The sequence below is a fragment of the Bidens hawaiensis genome, unplaced genomic scaffold (assembly GCF_021521415.1).
Source record: "Bidens hawaiensis isolate Kalapana, Puna unplaced genomic scaffold, B.hawaiensis_p1.1 tig00005445_1, whole genome shotgun sequence".
Taxonomy (NCBI): Eukaryota; Viridiplantae; Streptophyta; class Magnoliopsida; order Asterales; family Asteraceae; genus Bidens; species Bidens hawaiensis.
In genome coordinates this window covers 357512-376669 of record NW_027491346.1, presented here as the reverse complement: position 1 = coordinate 376669, position 19158 = coordinate 357512, and the positions used below count along the sequence as shown (strand labels likewise).

The 19158-nt window shown below is 38.3% G+C and overlaps 1 long non-coding RNA gene and 1 pseudogene across 1 annotated transcript in view; one reads left to right on the top strand and one right to left on the bottom strand.

Moving 5' to 3' along the window:
* Nucleotides 1-19158, bottom strand: part of LOC143629660 (uncharacterized) — a 49624-nt gene that overhangs the window by 9129 nt on the left and 21337 nt on the right. The gene's annotated exons all lie outside the window — the stretch shown is intronic.
* On the top strand, nucleotides 12977-19146 carry LOC143629664 (F-box/LRR-repeat protein 14 pseudogene; annotated as a pseudogene).

The following is a 19158-nucleotide window of genomic DNA, read 5'->3' as shown; positions in this document are numbered from 1 at the left end:
TACACTTCTATTTGGATTTTATTATGCCAAGAACCCAAAGTCGATTTTATATATAATTTATCCACTTTAAACTTACTTTTGATGTTAATGAGATCCGTTAAGGTATTAATTAAGCATGACACTTATGTGGTCCCTTGTTAATCTGAAATGTTACAAACTCCATCATATCTGGGCATAGTTTGTGTTTATCGGTATCACCCCGAATTGACTCTGACCCCTAATGATCGATCAAAACATTTTTGAGCTCATATAAATATTTTTGCAAAATTTCTTTTAAACAATATTAAAGTTTGAACCATGGACTTACATGCCATACGGACTTAGAAGCCTTCATATAAAGTGTTTAGGACTTACGTTTTTGCCACACGTTGCGTGGTTCTAATATACCTCTTTTTGTTTATTAATTTTCAACATTTTATGTTGAATTTAAATTCTTTTAAGCACTTTGCAGTTTTCCTGCTTTATCATTTTGATTTTCAATATTTGTATTTAAAGCAAGAATAACTTTATTATGACCAATCACTAACAGGCTCGTGTATGACTGACTAATAACATTTTTGCCTTCATCAATATGACTTATATTGGAGTTGACAACCTCTTCATAAGACTGTAACCACTAGCATAGGCGAGTATTTATATTTAAGTTTATATCACTGTGAAACTTACTCATTTTTCAAGCATATCTACACATCAAGCAATGATCTTGTTGGCTTTTGATCTACTCTTTTCATGTGCTAGGATCATTAAAGACAATTCTTATAATTTTCCAAAGGTCAGATCAATTTCTCAAAACTTTCTAATTTTTATAATATTCGACTCCCTCTAAGCAAGAGCTCTCTCTAAACGAGAGAATGTATATTTTTCAAGCTTTTTCTGGTTTTCTTAAAGAGAGTAAAAAATCTTTTTTTTCTAACAAGTCAAATGACTCATTTTTGTTTTTCTTAAAGATGAAACCGAAAATCTTTTTGGTGAGTTAAACTTAACACATTTTCTCCCTCTAAAATCGTGACATATTTGAAAAATATTTACAATTTTCTGTAAAAAAAAGTTAAAAATAAAGCTAAAGTAAAATAAGATTAAATAAGATAAAGAAACAAAATAAAAAATAACATAGGATAAGGAAAAAGGATAAAAATTAAAATAAAATAAGTAAAATAAATTAAAAATAAAATAAATTAAAACAAACTTAATTTTGAACGAATGAGATCATGGCCAATGACTCAACAAGGTATAAAAATGGGGCACGATCAAAGGCTTTTGTAAACACGTCAACAAAGTTGTAATGTGAACCCTTTCAATAATGACAAGCTTCCGATCATAAAAATCACGTATGAAATGTATTCAGATTTCAATGTGTTTTGTCTTTGAGTGTTGGACTGGGTTTTTGACAATACAAACTGCTGCCTCGTTATCACACTTAATGGGATTGTTAAAGAAATTCAAACCGTAATCCAGCAGCTGACGCTGGGTCCATTGCAGTTGATAACAGCAAGCAGAGGCGATAATGTATTCCGCTTTAGTAGTGGAGGTGGACACGATGACTTGTTTCTTGCATTGGCAGGAGATTAACCTATCAACCTGGAACTGACATCCTCCGGATGTTGACTTTCGATCAAGATTGCATCGCCCATAATCGCTATCGGTGTAAGCATGTAATACCGTAGGGGAGTCTTTGAGATACCAAAGACCTAAGCAAGGCTTCCCCTTTAGATACCGAAGATACGCTTTACATCAATTAGATGGGATTCTTTTGAATTACACTCATATTTGGCACACTGACAGACACAAAGCATAATTTCTGATCTGCGGGCAATGAGATACACCAGGGAGCCGATCATAGATCGATAAAGATGTTGATCAACTGGAGTCCCCGATGGATCTGGAACGAGCATAGGTCTAGTAGCAATCAAAGTGAGAAAAGGAGAGGAGTCTTTGAACCCAAACTTCTGGACGATGTCTCGAACATATTTTTCTTGATAAATTAAAATTCCGTCCTCCTTTTGTTCAACTTGAGAACCCAAAAAGAAAGTCATATCTCCTAATGAGCTCATCTCAATCTGGCTTTGCATGACCTCGGAAAACTCTCTACACAATTTATCTGATGTAGATCAAAAGATAATGTCATCAACGTACACTTGGATCAAGATCTGATCATCCATCACCTTCTTGATAAATAGCTTTTGATTGATAACTCCTCTTATGTAGCCATTCTTTAACAAGTAATCTGCTAGGGTAGCGTACCAAGCACGAGATGCTTGGTGAAGGCCATAAATAAATTTATCAAGATGTTAAACGTAGTTCGGATGATCAGGATCTTCAAAACCTGGTGGTTGCTTCACGTAGATCTCTTCCTTCACCTTTCCATACAAGAAAGCGGTCTTCACATCCATTTGATACACTTTGGAATTCATGTACGAGGCATAGGCCAGCCTAGCCACATGTGCATAAGTTTCATCATAATCAAGACCTTCGTGTTGAGAGAAACCTTGCACAACCAATCTTGCTTTGTGTCTTATATTTACCCCCTTTTCATCTTTCTTGTTCCTGAATTCCCCTTTCGTCCCAATCGGTCTTTTGTTCTCTGGCATCTTGACCAGCCTCCAAGCATGAAGCCTCTTGAACTGCAACAGCTCTTCTTTCATAGCTTTAACCCACGAGTTTTCCTTCAAGGCCACTATGTTGTCCTTCGGTTATTCAAATCACATCTATTAATGTTACCAGATTTACTCCTTGTTTGGATGCCAGCATATGGAGAAACAATGTTGTTCTCTGTGGGATGATTTCGATGGATGGGCATATCAGGAATATTATCGAAAATGGTGACAGGTTCTTCTTGGAGATTGACTGACAAGTTCTCTATGGGATGGAAAATGCAAGGAGCATTAACAAGGACATCAGTGGTTGATTGAATTGAGTCAGGTTGATCCAGTAGATGTTCTTGAGCAATTTGTGCATCCCAGAGATCTTCACCCTACGGAACAAAAATTGTATTGATGGGAGTTGAAGCAGTATTGTTAGAATCAACAATGATATGTTCCTCGGTGGCAGGAGCAGCTTGAACAGTTTCTTCTTGAGAGGGAGGCATGGCAACAGATTCTACCACGCTTGGAGCTGGTTGAAGGTCTACCACGAGTTCGGTCTGGTGTTGTTCCACATTTTCAGCAGACTGAAAGGAGTCACCAGAATCGGTATCATATACATCTTCAACTTCAACCATCTCAATTGAATCAGCAGTTTGAGGAGCAGGATTGTCAATAAATTGATTATTTTCTGGTAGGGGATCAGCTAGTGGTGCAACAGGTGGTACTATTCTATTGGAAGGTTCAGCAGGTAGTGTCACTTCAAAAAAACTATTGACAATGGATTGCATCAATAGAGGCTTGGGTAAAGAAGATGGGACTTGTGTGTTTGCAGGTGGTGGAGTGTACATGCCAAGAAACTGTTTGAACATGTAGTCATAATCAAACAACCAATCCGGACCCGTGCATGCATCTGTGGTAATAAGTTCTTGCCAATCAACATTGAATGATTCCATGACCAGCTTGGTCTTTTTGTTGTAGACACGATAAGCGGTTTTGTTAGTAACATAACCAACAAAGTAACACTCATCTGCTTTTTAAGAAAATTTTGGATCAGGCTGAGCACCGGTATGGAGCAGGGTGCGGGGACATCCAAATGTCTTAAAGTAATTGACTTGCATCTTTGTCTTGTAGTAGACCTCATACGGAGTCTTCTACAAGCGTTTGTTGATGATCAAACGATTTTGAATGAACCAAGAAGCATTTATTGCTTCACCCCAGAAAAACAAAGGAAGCTTGGAGTTTGACAACATTGTTCTAGCAGCTTCAATCAATGTTTAATTTCGACGTTCAGCTACACCTTTTCGTTGTGGAGTGTAAGGTGCACTGAAGTGGCATTCTATTCCATTTGAACTGCAAAAGTCATTTACCGTTTGGTTGCAAAACTTGTTTCCGTTATCGCTTCTTATACATTTCACATTCATGTCCGTCTGCCTCTCCACTAGTGTAATGAAATTGATCATAATTTGAGCGATTTCATCCTTATGCCCTAAAAGGAATGTTCAACTGAAATGAGAAAAGTCATCAGTAATCAAAAGACAGTGGGCTTTTCGGCCGATTGCCAATGGATGGATAGGACCAAATAAATCCATATATATGTAACAACTGAAGAATGGAATCTATGGATTTAATCGTCTTGGGCTTGTGTTGCTTGCATTTAGAGCATGAAATACACTTTTCAATACAAGAAAAAGATTTAACAGACAATCCCCTCACATGCTCACCTTTTTTTGAAATTTACATGGCCAAGATGTTTATACCATAGAGAGGAGTCGTTTTCCGAGGCTTTAGGTATTAAACATGAAGCGGTCTTACGTGAGTAAGAGCTACTCATATTCAATATATAAGCATCATTATGTCTCGGAGTACGCATCAATATCCATTCTTCTGGGACTTTTAATCCTGGTTTGAGAATCAAGCATTCATTCTAAGTGAATAGTGTGGAGTAGTGTCGATCACATATTTTTGAGACACTTAGCAGATTATGGTTTAGTTGGTACACAATTGACGTCATCAAATGTCAGGATCCCATTCAATACTCTTCCACATTTTGTGATATTACCACCCACATCTCCGGCGAAAGAAACGTGTCCATCGTTAAACGGTTTAACGTCAAACGGTAAGGACCCGTCTCCCGTCATGTATTAGGTACAACCATTGTCTAGGTACCAAAGACTGTCGACATACCTTCTTGACTGAACCTACATACATTAACAATTAATTAAACATGGGTTCCCGAGACTTAGTTGTCTCGTGAAGGTTTACCACTGTGTTACCATCTTTTATTGTCGTGTCATCAGTTATGAAGTTTTGGGACGTGTCAGAATCAGAAGAACAATCCTTAGGGATCCATGCACATGCAGGTTTCCTAGTTTTAGATAATTTTCTTGATTGTTTTCTTGGTTTTAAAATATAATCCTCAGATTTTAAAATATTTGGATTCGTTTTGTTGTTTCCCTTCGGTGAATTCCTTGACTCTTCAGTCTTGGAATTCCTTTTTGCTCTTTCCTTTTTGGTTATCTATAAAGGAGGTTTACTGTTTTTCTTATTTATGGATCTCACATCCATTTCACTGGCAGAACTATCAGATTGATCGTTTCTTGTTCTTGAGCTTGGTGCAGCTCAGGAACAGAATTGATTAAACTGACTGTTCATTTCACGTTGCTTTCTATGCCAGTTCTTGCAATGTCTTGCAAGGTGAGATGGGTGACCACAAACACAGCAAAGTCTATTTCTGTTATCCTTAGAGAAATCTTCAGAACTATGATACATTGGTTGTGGTGAATGATGCTTGGAAAGGAACAAACAAGTTGTAACATCCCGTTTTTCGGGTTCCAGTTAATAAATGAAATATGAGTTATTATGAGTCGGGCTAGTGTTGGGTTAAATGGATATGGGTCATGGACTTGGGCTCTGAAAGAAAGAGGAAAGGACCATGGGCTTAAGCCCATGATCCATAATTATATAAGTCATAAATGCTCATTAATCAATCATTTCACACATTCCATACACCTCCCAAAACACACACTTAAGCTCTCTCTAGTCTCTCTCTCTAGCCGATATCACCAAGGAAACCGATCCCGATCCAAGGTAATGATAGTATGATATTGTATGAGCTTAAAACCATTAGATATAAACACGAAACGACGAGCCGACACCGTTAAAATGTTTACGTCACGAGATCCGGGTGGAAACAGATATAAACCGAACCTAAGATGAGCTTAGGGATCACCCTAACTCAGATCTGGATCGAACGGGACGAAAAACGGTGAAAAACGAGTTAAAACTCGTTTTTTCCGGCGAATCCGCGGTTTTCCGGCGACGGCATCGGAAAAGTGGAATGCGAGGTAAGAATGTCAGGGAATTTCTGACATTCCCTGACCTAACCCTAGTTCGCTATGGAAACCTAACGAATAAGGGGGCGTAATGAACTAGCTCTAGTTCGTATCTGATTCGTTAAGGGAAAGGGTAACGAATTACCCTTGATTCGTTATGACCAGTTCGTTAGGGGAGATAACGAATTAGATGGACTGGTTCGCTATGGAATGGATTCGTTAAGGAGTCCAGTTCGTTAAAGGGTTCAATTCGTTATAGGAACCAGTTCGCTAAGATAAGCCAATTCCTTATGAACAAGTAACGAATTAGAAGTTTAACAGAATGACAAGAATAGTCCCTGGACTTAGAAAGAATTATTTAATTACAAAGAAGCCCTTGGACTTTTAAGTAGCAAATTAATTAATGATTCAAAATGCTAATGGAAAATGTGATCGACTCGACCCCAGCCAGGGGCTCTGCCCCTTGAACCCTGCTAGGGGCTGCCACCCCTAGACCCCGCTGCCAGGGGCGCTGCCCCCGGACCCCCGTTCGTTGAGGGTTATAACTGGATTAGAAATACGACTTGGATAGTGATAGTAATTGATACGTGTAATTGTTATACAGTTAGTCGTGCACAGCTCATGAAAGGAATTACCATAAACGGTGAACGTAATCGCGTTCAGGTGAGTTTCTAGCCCCACTTCCTTGTTATGTTTTCGGGGGTGTGTGCATACTCGATGTGATAGTTAATACACTTACCGTAAGTGGTAAGTGTATGCCTTATATGAATTATGTAAGATGATTGCTTGACGGTGCATGAACGATCTTCGGATACGGCATGGACCGTCAGGTGGTAGCTAAAGATATGAATGATATATATGGTGTATGATTGATGTCGAATAAAGTATGTATGATGTATGAGTTATATGTGTATGGTATGTAAATAGTACATGAACGATCTTAGGATATTGCACGTACTGCTAGGTAAAGGTTTGATGATAGATGTATGTATGTATGAAACATACAATTTTGTATATAGAAAAGTATGGTATGAAGGTATGGAAGAAAGGGTGACCGGACCCTAATAATATCCGAGGATGGAGGGTAACCGGACCCTAATAATATCCGAGGATGCAGGGTACCGGACCCTAATAATATCCGAGGATGAAGGGTGACCGGACCCTAATAATATCTAAGGATGAAGGGTGACCAGACCCTAATAATATATGAGGTATGTAGGACGAATGCTCTTTATAACGCAAGGATAGCTATGAATGTATAAAAAAGAATGACGGAGAGGTTAAGTATGTAATGCGTACCTTCGGGCACGTATATGTGTACATAAAGTAAGTTATGTGATTAACTAGAACTCACTCAGCGTAGCAGACTTTTAGTATGCACGCAGGCAAATAGGTTGAGGCAGCTCGCATGATTGGAGAAACATGGCATGGAATCGAAAGATACTGGCATCTCGAAGAAATGTTGTGATGCCTTAAATACTATGTTTTTCTTGAAATGACTATGAATGTTTTATAAGACAAGATTTGATGGTTATGTAAAATGTCATGGTTGAAATTTTATTATTCCGTGAAAGTTTTAATTAACTCTGATATTTAGAACTGCGTTTGTGAGTAAATCCAACACTAAAGTAGGCTACCGGTAACAGGGCCTTACACAAGTTATCTGATCTATAACCCCGATCACCAAAAACATTTGAGTAGAATGAATTGGTATAATCTTTTTGATGACTCCCATAGTAGCTATTATCAAATTGATTGTATTGTTGAGAATGATAAAGTTGACTTGTTGATTGATAAAAATTGTTTTTATGTGGTGGTATATATTTACTTGAGTTGCTCGGTTTTTCGTTTAAAATACAATTTTCTTTGACTTTATCTCCCTCTACTTTACAATTTCTTGATGAACAACTAGGTTTGTTTGTCTCAACAGGCATCTTTTCTTGCACATTTCTATTATAAACATTCTCATCAAAAACAGTTTCATAATCAGTATGAGAAGTGGAAACATCATTTCCATTCATATCATTAAGAGAAATGCCAACATCAACACTCTCGCAAAGTACATGATTGCTCAAAATCATTTTCAAGGTATTATTATTACAGACCGGGTTAACAACAAATGATTTTAGATTCACACTTGATTCAACAAGTGGAATAAAAATCCTTTTATCTCCAAAACCCTTATTTATTTCCACACACTCACTTTCTTCTACACGACCTGCCGAAGAAAATGAACTACCATAAGGACTAACTGATTGAAGAATTGGAACAACAGTCTTGGGAACAACAGTATTAAATGTCTTTGGTTTTGGCACGTGACCAATACCATAGACCATTTCATCGTCAGGTGGGTATTGAAACTAAAGTGAGGAAGGCTAGTATAATTCTCGTTAACGAAGGTGAAACAATAGTATTATTATAGCCTATTCTAGTCTTTTGTCTCACCCTAATATGTGCCCTAATTATCCCATTAGGCTTATCATAAGCTAACTCAAATTTTTCAACGGCTATTTTCCTTTGGGCCAAATCTAGCTCTAATTTGTCAATTTTAGCATTTAATTCAACAGCATGTCTTTCATGATGTTCAGCTTGTTTTTCATCTTGAAAAAGTTTTTCATTAAGTTTAGCCATATAATTATTATGAGTTTTAAACCTAGTGGCATAAATCTTTTCAGCTTTCTTAAGATCATCATTCTGACATCTTAAGCTAAGATTTTCATCAATAATGGAAGCATTATGAGTTCTATAGTGCATAACTTTATCAATACAAGCTTGTGAGAAAAGTTTGTGTACCTCAGGAGTGACAGGGGTATGTGAAAATGTTCCAGCAGCATGGCTTGAAGAGGTGCTTGCTTGATCAGTGAAGTCCATTCCAGCAAAGGTAAGAGGATTCTTCAGCTCTTCAAATTGGTCATCCTCCCAATCTGGTTGAGTTGATTCAGATGTTCTTGTAATCATAGCCTTTGAGCTCGACTCGAAGTTTCCCTTGGATCCACATCCTTGACCGATTCTTGAGATTCTTGACTTCGAGGGGTAGCTTGGAACGGGCATCTTTTCATGTTTGTTAGCACCCTCATTATCAGACTTCTCGGTGATCTTGATGTCATTAACAGCCATCGGTGGATTGGTGCGTTCTCTTGCACAGTGACTAGTTTCGTTGCAGCTGTAGCAACACAGCTTGTCTTTCTCAAACCCAATGTTCTTCCCATCAGAATCTTTAAAACTGTTTTTTCCATACTTTTTCATGAAGTTTGAAGCTTGGTGAACAGCCATGGCCATCTGGTACTTGATGTCCATTTTCTTGAGATCCTTCTTGCTGATCTGGAGAAGGTCTCTCTGCTCAAAGGAAGGAGAAAGCAACTTTCCTTGTAATAACTCCTCATGGATTGCCATAAAGGCATGAAACAATGCCACATTGGATTCATCAGCTGAAATAGTTTGGGGAAAAAGGTGAGCTTGATTGCTTGATGTTGTCTTGATCCCATGAGCCTTTAAGGCTTGAGTAACGACTTTGTCAACGACATCTTGAAATGATCTTAAACTTGATGGTGCTTGAGGTACAGCAGTGGTGTTGAAGGCAAAGTTAGCAGTGTGAACAGCAGGATGTGAGAAAACTGATATGATTACCCATTCTTAATTCTTCATCCATTTAACATGACTTGATACAAGATGTTAAGTCAGCAAGGGAGGTAAGTTGGAGGTTAGTAGTTCTTTTGATTTCGATAACACTACTGTTCCAGGCATATGGAAGAGAGTTAAGGAACTTGTCATTGATTTCAATTTGATCATAATCAATTCCGGCACTCCTGATTTTGGTAATTAATGTTTCAAATCTATGAATGAGGTTGGCAACTGATTCCGTTTGTACATGGTTGAACATGTTGAATTCTCTCTTCAGGATTCCTTTTGTTAGTGCATGGTTTTGGTGTCCGTAGTAATCGAACAAGTTATCAATAGTCTAGAATGTATATTTAATGTAAATGGCCCATTCGCTATGATTGTATAGCGAATGAGGCTCATTCGTTAGTTAACTAGACTAGTTCGTTAAGGTATAAGCCCATTCGTTATGGAAGCATAACGAATGAGGGGTAGTTCATTAAGGTATTACCCATTCGTTATGGAAGCATAATTAATGGAGTCTAATTCGTTATGAAGGTATAACGAATTAGACTTAACTTAACGAGCTAGAGCATATGGCCTATATATAGGCTGCTCATGCTCATAATTATGTAGGTACATTGTTTAAGTTATATGCTCTCCATAACTTATTATCCACCATAATGTATTTACTCTAAATTTTCAATAAACCGTATTTAACGTATTCGTGTTCGTATTGTTTAATCGATGTATCGACGCGGGTAGATCCCTGGTAGGCTTTCTCGCCTTTCTTGTTGTTCTTCATCTCAGTAGTTCCTTCAAACTTGTTACTCAAAGAATCCCATAGACTCTTGGAAGTAGTATAATCTCTCAGGGTTTGAGAGATTTCACGTGAGCGGCAAACACTAAGAACACCAAAGTCCTTTTCTTCCTAACTCAAATATTTCCTATTATCGTCATCATCATAAGAAGTCACGGGCTTAGGAATTTGGCCATTAGCAGTGGAGGTCATGGGAGCATGTGGACCTTGCTCAATGGGTCTAAGAAGATTATAATCAAGAATTCTAATGTAATTCTTAAAAAAGCCATTTGAATTCTACAAAGTCATTATCCCAAGTCATCAATTTCGGAGGCTTAGTTGTAGTTCCAGCCTCTTTCTCAAAGAGCACGTAATTTCTTACAACTTCATTCCTAATTTCCTCATTTAGATTTGCCATTGCTTAAGCAACTTCAAGATCAAAAGCAACCACAACAAATTCTTCTTTAAAAACACAAGTACAAAGTATTCAAATGGGGAGTAATCGAATAAAATGTAATCGAATGTAATGTGATCGAATGCAGGGTAATCAAATGGACAAGAAGCTTTTGAGAAAATGTTTATGTATAAAGTAATCGAATGGATTGATAATCTAATCAAGTGGATGAATCTAATAGAATGATAATATAGTCTAATCGAATGGTTAAATCTAATCGAACGGAGATTCGATTTGATTAGGTTAAGATTCGATTAGAATGTAATCTAGACTCGATTTGATTACAAATAAGATTCGATGAGAACATGTTTGGAATTTGATTTGATTAAGCTGATTTTATTCGATTCGATTAATCTTGAACTCGATTAGATTGCAATTTAGACTCGGTTCAAATACATGATTCAATTCGAATAAACCGTTTGATTCAACTACAACCTGTACTTGTGGAAAGTACATTGTGTACTTTCTGCCACCTTTTCAAGGATTTCTTTTTTGAGGATGTCACCTCAATCAACTTGACCGCTTATGGATCTAAGAAATATCCATAATTTAAACACTTTTCAACACCAAATTCTTGAAATTTTGAAGTTTTAACCTTTCAATCTTCAACAAATTTACACACAAACTTTAAAATCCGAAGCTTGAACACATTATATTATTAACTTTTGAACACTTTTGTGTCTTGAACAACCTGTAACCCACAAGAACTTCTTGAAAATCCGTCTTCAACACAAGCAAGACCAAAATCCAAGTTTTTCCCAAGATCTACAACTAGTAGAGCTATCAATACCAATTGTAGGTCCCTAAACCGGATCTAACAACACTATTACTAGTTAACTTGGATCAACCTCTACACTAGCTAGCGGAAATCACTAGTGAGGACTGAGATCTCGGATCTTGTTTGGTTATATTATTGCTGTTAGAGTAGAAGAGATTAGATAGAGTTTGAGAGTTGTTAAAAGATAACATTGACAAAAGGTTGTGTGTGTATGAGTTACACACACTATATATAGTTTGTGTGCTCATATACTAGCTTTTCATTATTCACGGCCCATTGACTCCATTCCAAATGGCCTTGGGCCAAACATACATACAAGCAAAGTCCAACTAGGTAACATTACATAAACGATACATATCAAAAAAATACGAAAGACAAATACAAAATGGGCCTAACAATTATTGAGTACATAACATGCAGATATATAACACAAGAATAACTAAAAAACCATTAACAAGAACTTTAATGTGAGCATACCTATATTTTACTACTTTGTGTGCTGAAGTGTCTTCCTGTGCTGCCACATTGAATCTTCAACCTAAACCATCCAAATGTAATTAAATACATACATAAATTACATATGAACAATCTTTAATGAAAGGCTAAAGATATAAGAAACTATAACACGTAAAATAATAGAAATTGTAACTTAAATTTTCATTTACCACTTTTTTCTTTAGTTTTTATAGCTTTTGTTTACTTTATCGTAAATAACCAAGTCTGGTCCGGTCTCGTGGGACTTACCTGTTTCATGCTCACCCGGCAATTAATAGGGATTAATCGGATAGGCTCTTTATATTAAATTTATAAATTAAAGTTTAATGCTTTTTATCTTCTTGTATATATGAATTGACAAGGTCTATGTTTATTAATAGGGTAGACTGGTAATCGAAAGTTTGATTATTCTCAAGTTAGATTTATGTTGAGTTTGGGATTAGGTTAAGTGATTTGAACAGTATGTGGATTACTATATTTGTTTTTGAGTGAAAAACATTAGACGAGCTAGGTGGATTTGGATTTAAGAGTAGATTATTAGTTGTTAAAAAAAGACTGTTTTAATACAAAATCAAGCCTGTTGTTTTGAACGGTATTTGAACTGATATATTTGATTATTCGAGTGAAATGCAGTTTAAAACTTATGATTTTGTAAGCAATCTGAAACACTTTCTAAGGATTACAATATATTTCATTAGATCTTTAGTTAAAAATGAGGTCGCACATGTTGCAAATCGCGTCGTATGATATATTATAATCTTTAATATTGTTATGCATCTTGAACACTTATAATCCACATTATTATGTAAGTTAAAAATCAACATGTTTATTTTGATCGTTTATATTTGCCCCCTTTTAACGCTTTCTGGAACAGATGGAATACAAATATCTTTTTTTGTATGCTTTCACAGGCTTTAATATTTCTAACACAAGTAAAACATGGTCCTTATGGACAATCTCCCGGGCCAAATAGTTTGGGAGATTTTCAGCAGATTCAACAACACCATCGATCGAAACTCCATATCTTTGGCTTACAAACGGTTCCATAATCTTGCTAATGAACAAAGAGAACACCTTCGTGTTGGTTGTGGCTTAAACCCTGCAAATGAAGCTTTGACTTCTTTGTGTCAAAGATTCCCAAACTTAACCAAAGTTGATATTACATATTCGGGTTGGATGTCAAAATCAGGAAAACAATTAGAGGACCTGGGTCTTTCCATACTCTCCAGCATCTGCCCGTTTTTAACCAACTTCACTTTAAGTTATTGCACTTTCAATACTGATGCGGGCCTTAGCTCTTTAGCCTCATGCGCAAAAATTTCATCTTTAAAGCTAAACTTCACCCCAAGAATCACGGGTTCCGGTTTATTTTCCATCGTTTCTGGCTGCAAAGACTTGAAAAAAATTCATATTATTCGTTGTTTAAACATTAGCAACCTCGAGTGGCTCGAGTGTCTTGGAAGGCAAGAAACGCTTCAGGATCTTTGCATCAAGAATTGTCGGGGTATTGGAGAAGGCGCCCTTGTTAAACTCCGGCCCACTTGGCGAAACATGAACCATTTGCAGTTTGAAGTTGACTCAAACTACAGGTACATGAAGCTTTATGACTGGTTAGTTGTTGACAAGTGGCAAAACTAGTGGGTCCTGTGTGAAAACATGGCTGAACTTACTTTGACCAACTGCATGATCAGCCCGGGACGAGGGCTCGCTTGTATATTAGACAAATGCAAAAACTTGGAAAAAGTTCATTTAGACATGTGCATAGGTGCTCGAGACTGTGTCATCATCGGCTTGCCCAAAACACGAAAAACCTGCGAGCCATTTCAATACGAGTGCCATCGGATTTCTCACTTCCACTTTTAATGGACAACCCGTTAAGACTCATGGACGAGAGTTTAAAATCATTGGCTGAAATGTGCACAAAACTCGAGTCAGGATCACTGTCTTTCTCAGACGGTAAATTTCCTTCGTTATCTTCGTTTTCTTTAGACGGGATTTTAAGTTTAGTTAAAATGTACCCAGTGAAAACCTTATTTGTTGATCGTGGTTACTTGTTTAATAATATTGGAATGGAAGCTCTTTGTTGTTCTGACCATCTTGAGACCTTGGAACTTATAAGGTGCCAAGGGATAAGTGATGAAGGGTTGGATTTTGTGGCCCGTATTAGATAGTCTCTCTATTAATTATATATTGATTACTAGATGACATTAGACCGTCTCTTTATTAACTATTAGAGGGTTCTATGTGTAAACATGATATTTATATTATCTCTTGTATTTTCTCTTGATCAATACAACTGATTATTACCAAGTTTATCTTGGTATCAGAGCTAGATCTGATTATACACAACTTCCAACCAAACAATGACCCTCATTGCTATCTTTTCTACAGTAGATAACTACTCACAATTCCCACAAATTTGGATTCTCTCTCACAAACACAAACTATGGGTATTGGAAGGCAATGATCCAACCCTTCCTAGTTACCAACAACTTGTTTGGTCCCTGCCCACTTGAAATACTTGCTCCAGCAGCCTCCACAGGAAAAGAGGTCGCTACACCAACACCACAATCCAATCCAAACTACCCTATCTGGGTCTCCAACGATGCTCATGTTCGGATGCTTATTTTATCCACCATATCCGAAGCCTCCTTCAGACATGTCAAGGCACTACATCCCACGACCTTTGGCTATCCCTTGAGCGTACTTATGCTCTGAATACTTCCTCAAGGGAATACACCCTCAAAACACAGCTGTTAAAAATTCAAATGACCGAAGACGAAACACCATCCATCTATCTTGCTCGAACCCAAGAGTATTCTGATACCCTAGCCAATATCGGTGAACCAATGAAGGAAAAGGACCTTGTCATGCTTGTAATATCTGGTCTTTGGGAATAGTATAATGGCATGAAGACCACTCTCCTTACTCGCCAATTCCCAACCACATTCAATGAACTACATGGCCTTCTATCCGATCATAACTTCATGATCAGGACATGATCAGGAAATCAACCTTTGATATCTCACATGTTCAGGCTTTTACGGCTGTCACAGGTTATCCTAACCAGGCAACCTCATCTTCAACAATTCAAACCCTTCAACAACTTTTTGCTCAACTAGGTCTTCAACCACAGGCTGCCCCACAACCATCACCAGCGCCACAAGCCTTCTACACCAATCATGGGCATGGTCGCGGGCAGAACAAACGTCGTGGATGCGACACCTATTCTTACAACCGAAATCAAGGAGGTGGAAACCGAGGCCAATTCAGTTGGGCTTCTAGCCAGAATACTGTGCATGGCTCATGTAACAGATGTGGTATTGGTCATATTCCTTCACTGTGTCCAAATCGTGATCCTGCCAACCTTCGGGTGAGACAACCTTCTGTCAACTTTGCTGATTCCCGGTCACAAGCCTCTACTTCATGGCCCCCCAACACAGGTTCTACTAATCATGTTGCCCCTGATCTCTCTAGCCTCTACAGTAATGAACGTTACTATGGTGAGGACAATCTTCATGTTGATAATGGTAAGGGCTTACCCATTTTACATATTGGTTCCTCACACTTTTATTCACCAACTAAAACCTTTTCTCTTACAAACATACTTCATGTTCCCGAAATCAAACAAAACCTTCTTTCGGTTCAAAAATTTTGCCATGATAATAATGTGTGTTTTGAATTTCACTCTTCTTTCTTTGGTGTGAAGGACAAGCTTACCCACCGTACCCCCTCATGGGTCCAAGTAATGATGGGCTCTACTCCTTTAGCCTTCCTCAAACTCAATCGGTTCCCAAAGTAGCCTTTTCCGCAACTCGTGCTTCTTCTACAATTTGGCATTAATGGTTTGGTCATCCACATCCACAAGTTTTACAATTTACGTTATCTAAGTATTGTCTTCCAGTTCAATAAATGTTCAAATTCTCTTTGTAACTCTTGTTCCATTTGGAAGTCTTCAAAACTTCACATATTATCTTCTACTTATAAAAGTACTTGTATTTTGGATTTAGTGTGTTGTGATGTATGGGGTATGGCCCAAGATACCTCATTTGAAGGTTACAAATATTTTCTATTATGAGTTGATCACTTTTATAAATTTATGTGGATGTTTCCTTTAAAACTAAAATCTGATGTCTATCCCACATTTAACCGTTTTCTAGTTATCGTTGAACGTCAATTTCAAACAAAGTTAAAATCCGTACAAACCGATCGGGGAGGAGAATTTCCGAATATGTCTCCCTTTTCTCCTCCCTCGATATCATTCACTGACTTTCGTGCACATACGATTGAACAAAATGGCATTGTCGAACGACGCCATCGACATGTTGTCGAAACCGGTCTCACATTATTAGCTCAATCCAATGTTCCGAAACGTTATTGGCATTTCGCATTTGAAACGGCGGTCTATCTAATTAATCGGATGCCATCCCGCACAAATTCCAGCAATTCTTATTTTGAACATGTGTTCAATCACAAACCCGATTTCTCTTTCCTTCGAGTTTTTGGATGTCGTTGTTACCCCAATCTTCATGCCTATAACAAGCACAAAATGTCTTTTCGCTCAACACCGTGCGTTTTTCTTGGCTATAGCACCTCACATCATGGCTACCGATGCTTAGATACCACCTCTAACCACCTTTATGTTGCTCGTCATGTTCATTTCAAGGAACAATCATTTCCCTTTCAGGATACCTCTACCGACACTCTTTCCACTACATCTCACGACCCTTAAGTTTCATCCTATCCAACCCACCTTCCAGTATTCGATTCTATTCTAGCAGTCGAAACACCACCATACACTCCACCTTCATCTCCTATATCTTAATCCACACCCCTACCCAATCCCCACCATCCCAAAGTTCTACAGCCCACTCACAACTAGCCCAAACCCCGTCCTAACAAACCTACAGCAGGCACCCCAAGCCATGCTTCTGGCTCACAACCTGACCAGCCATCTACCATCCCACAAATGCTCACCCCTCAACCCGCACCCGTCAACTTATGGCCCAACCCCAAACAACCAAACAGATTTAACCCATCTTCTTTTACAACCAAAACAACCCAAAACACCTCCATTGTCCACGAACCAAGCACCTTTACCATTGCTAACAAAGACCCTCAATGGCGTAAGGCCATGACTGAAGAGTATTCGGCCCTTTTGAGAAATGGAACTTGGTCCTTGGTTCCACGTCCTTTTAATGCAAATATTGTTGATTGTAAATGGGTTTATAAACTCAAACGGGACCAAACCGACACAATTAAACGTTATAAAGCGCGTCTGGTCTCTAAGGGGTTTCATCAACAACCGAGCATCGATTACCATGAAACTTTTAGCCTGGTCGTCAAACCCACCACCATACGGGTTGTTCTCTCGATTGCTACCACAAACAAGTGGCCTCTTTGACAACTAGATGTCCAAAATGCCTTTTTGCACGGGGACCTCAAAGAGACATTCTACCTACAACAACCTCCTGGTTTCATTAATTCTAGTAACCCATATCACATTTGCTTGCTTCACAAGTCCCTATATGGTCTTAAGAAGACCCAAGAGCCTGGTTTGAATGCCTGTCTTCGACTCTGGTTGCTCTCGGTTTCAAGGGTTCCAAAACAGACCCATCTCTGTTTATCTACTCGGCTGGGGGAACACTTCTCTATATGTTGGTTTATGTTGATGACATAATATTGATAGGTAACAACTCCAGGGCTATCGAACAGGTTGTGACCAGCCTTAGTTCGTCTTTTGCTATTCAAGACATGGTTCAGCTTCACTATTTTCTTGGCATAGAAATTACCCCCAAAGGGACTGACATACTGCTCTCTCAACAAAAGTATATTAAGGACCTCCTTGAACGTGCGGGCCTGTCTAATTCCAAGTTGGTGCCCTCTCCCATCACCACTACAACCAATCTATCTCTTGGTGACAGTCCCCTGTTCGACAACCCAGTTAAATATCATAAAACGGTGAGAGCTCTTCATATGTTACTTTGTCACACCCTGATATTACCTTTGCAGTCAACAAGGTCTGCCACTTCATGCAATCTCCCACTGAAAACTAGTGGTCTTCGATTAAGCGTATCCTACGCTATCTCAATGAAACATCGAATTACGGTCTTCTTATCCAACAGAAGTCTGGTTCACTCTTACGTTCCTACACTAATGCAGCCCATCACTCCTTGCATGCGTTTTCGGATGTTGACTGGGCGGTTGCCCTAATGACCGTCGATCCACTGGGGGATTTGCAATATATCTTTATTCCAATCTTGTTTCATGTTCTGCTCGAAAACAAAGGACTGTCTCTCGGTCATCAACCGAATTCGAGTACAAGGCCCTAGCGGATACCGTAGCTGAAGTCATTTGTCTTGAAGCACTTTTGCATGAACTTCAATTTACCATGGCCTCACTTCCCATATTGTGGTGTGATAATTTAGGGGCTACTTATCTATCATCTAACCCCGTGTTTCACGCACGTACAAAGCATGTAGAGGTTGATTTACACTTGGTGAGAGAAAAAGTTTCTCAAAAGAAACTTGCAGTTTAGTTCATCTTTACACACGATCAGATTGATGATGTCTTCACTAAGCCATTTCCCTCGCAACGGTTCTTCTCTTTACAGTCCAAGCTACAGGTTACTTCTAGGCCTTAGCTTGAGGGGGAATATTAGACAGTCTCTCTATTAATTATATATTGATTACTAGAGGATATTAGACAGTCTCTATATTAAATATTAGAGGGTTCTATGTGTAAATATGATATCTATATTATTTCTTGTATTTTCTCTTGATCAATACAACTGATTATTACCAATTTTATCTGCCCGTTACCCATGGCTGCGTATGATGCGGTTAACCAAGTGTCGTGGTGTCACTGATGATGGGCTCAAGCTAGTTATTGGTTCGGGCAAACTTGAACAGCTTGTTGTGAACGATTTTCCTCAAGTGTCGTTGAGGGGTGTGCAGGGTGATACTAAATCTGTGTCTTATAAGTTAGATCTGTCATGGATGTATGAAATGTATTAAGTTGGTGTAAATTTTAAATTTGTGCGACTTTGTTTAAGGTGTGACGACGAATTGTCAATTGTGAAGCGTGACCGCTACGTGGTCAGTTTTTAGCTTCTTGTTCAA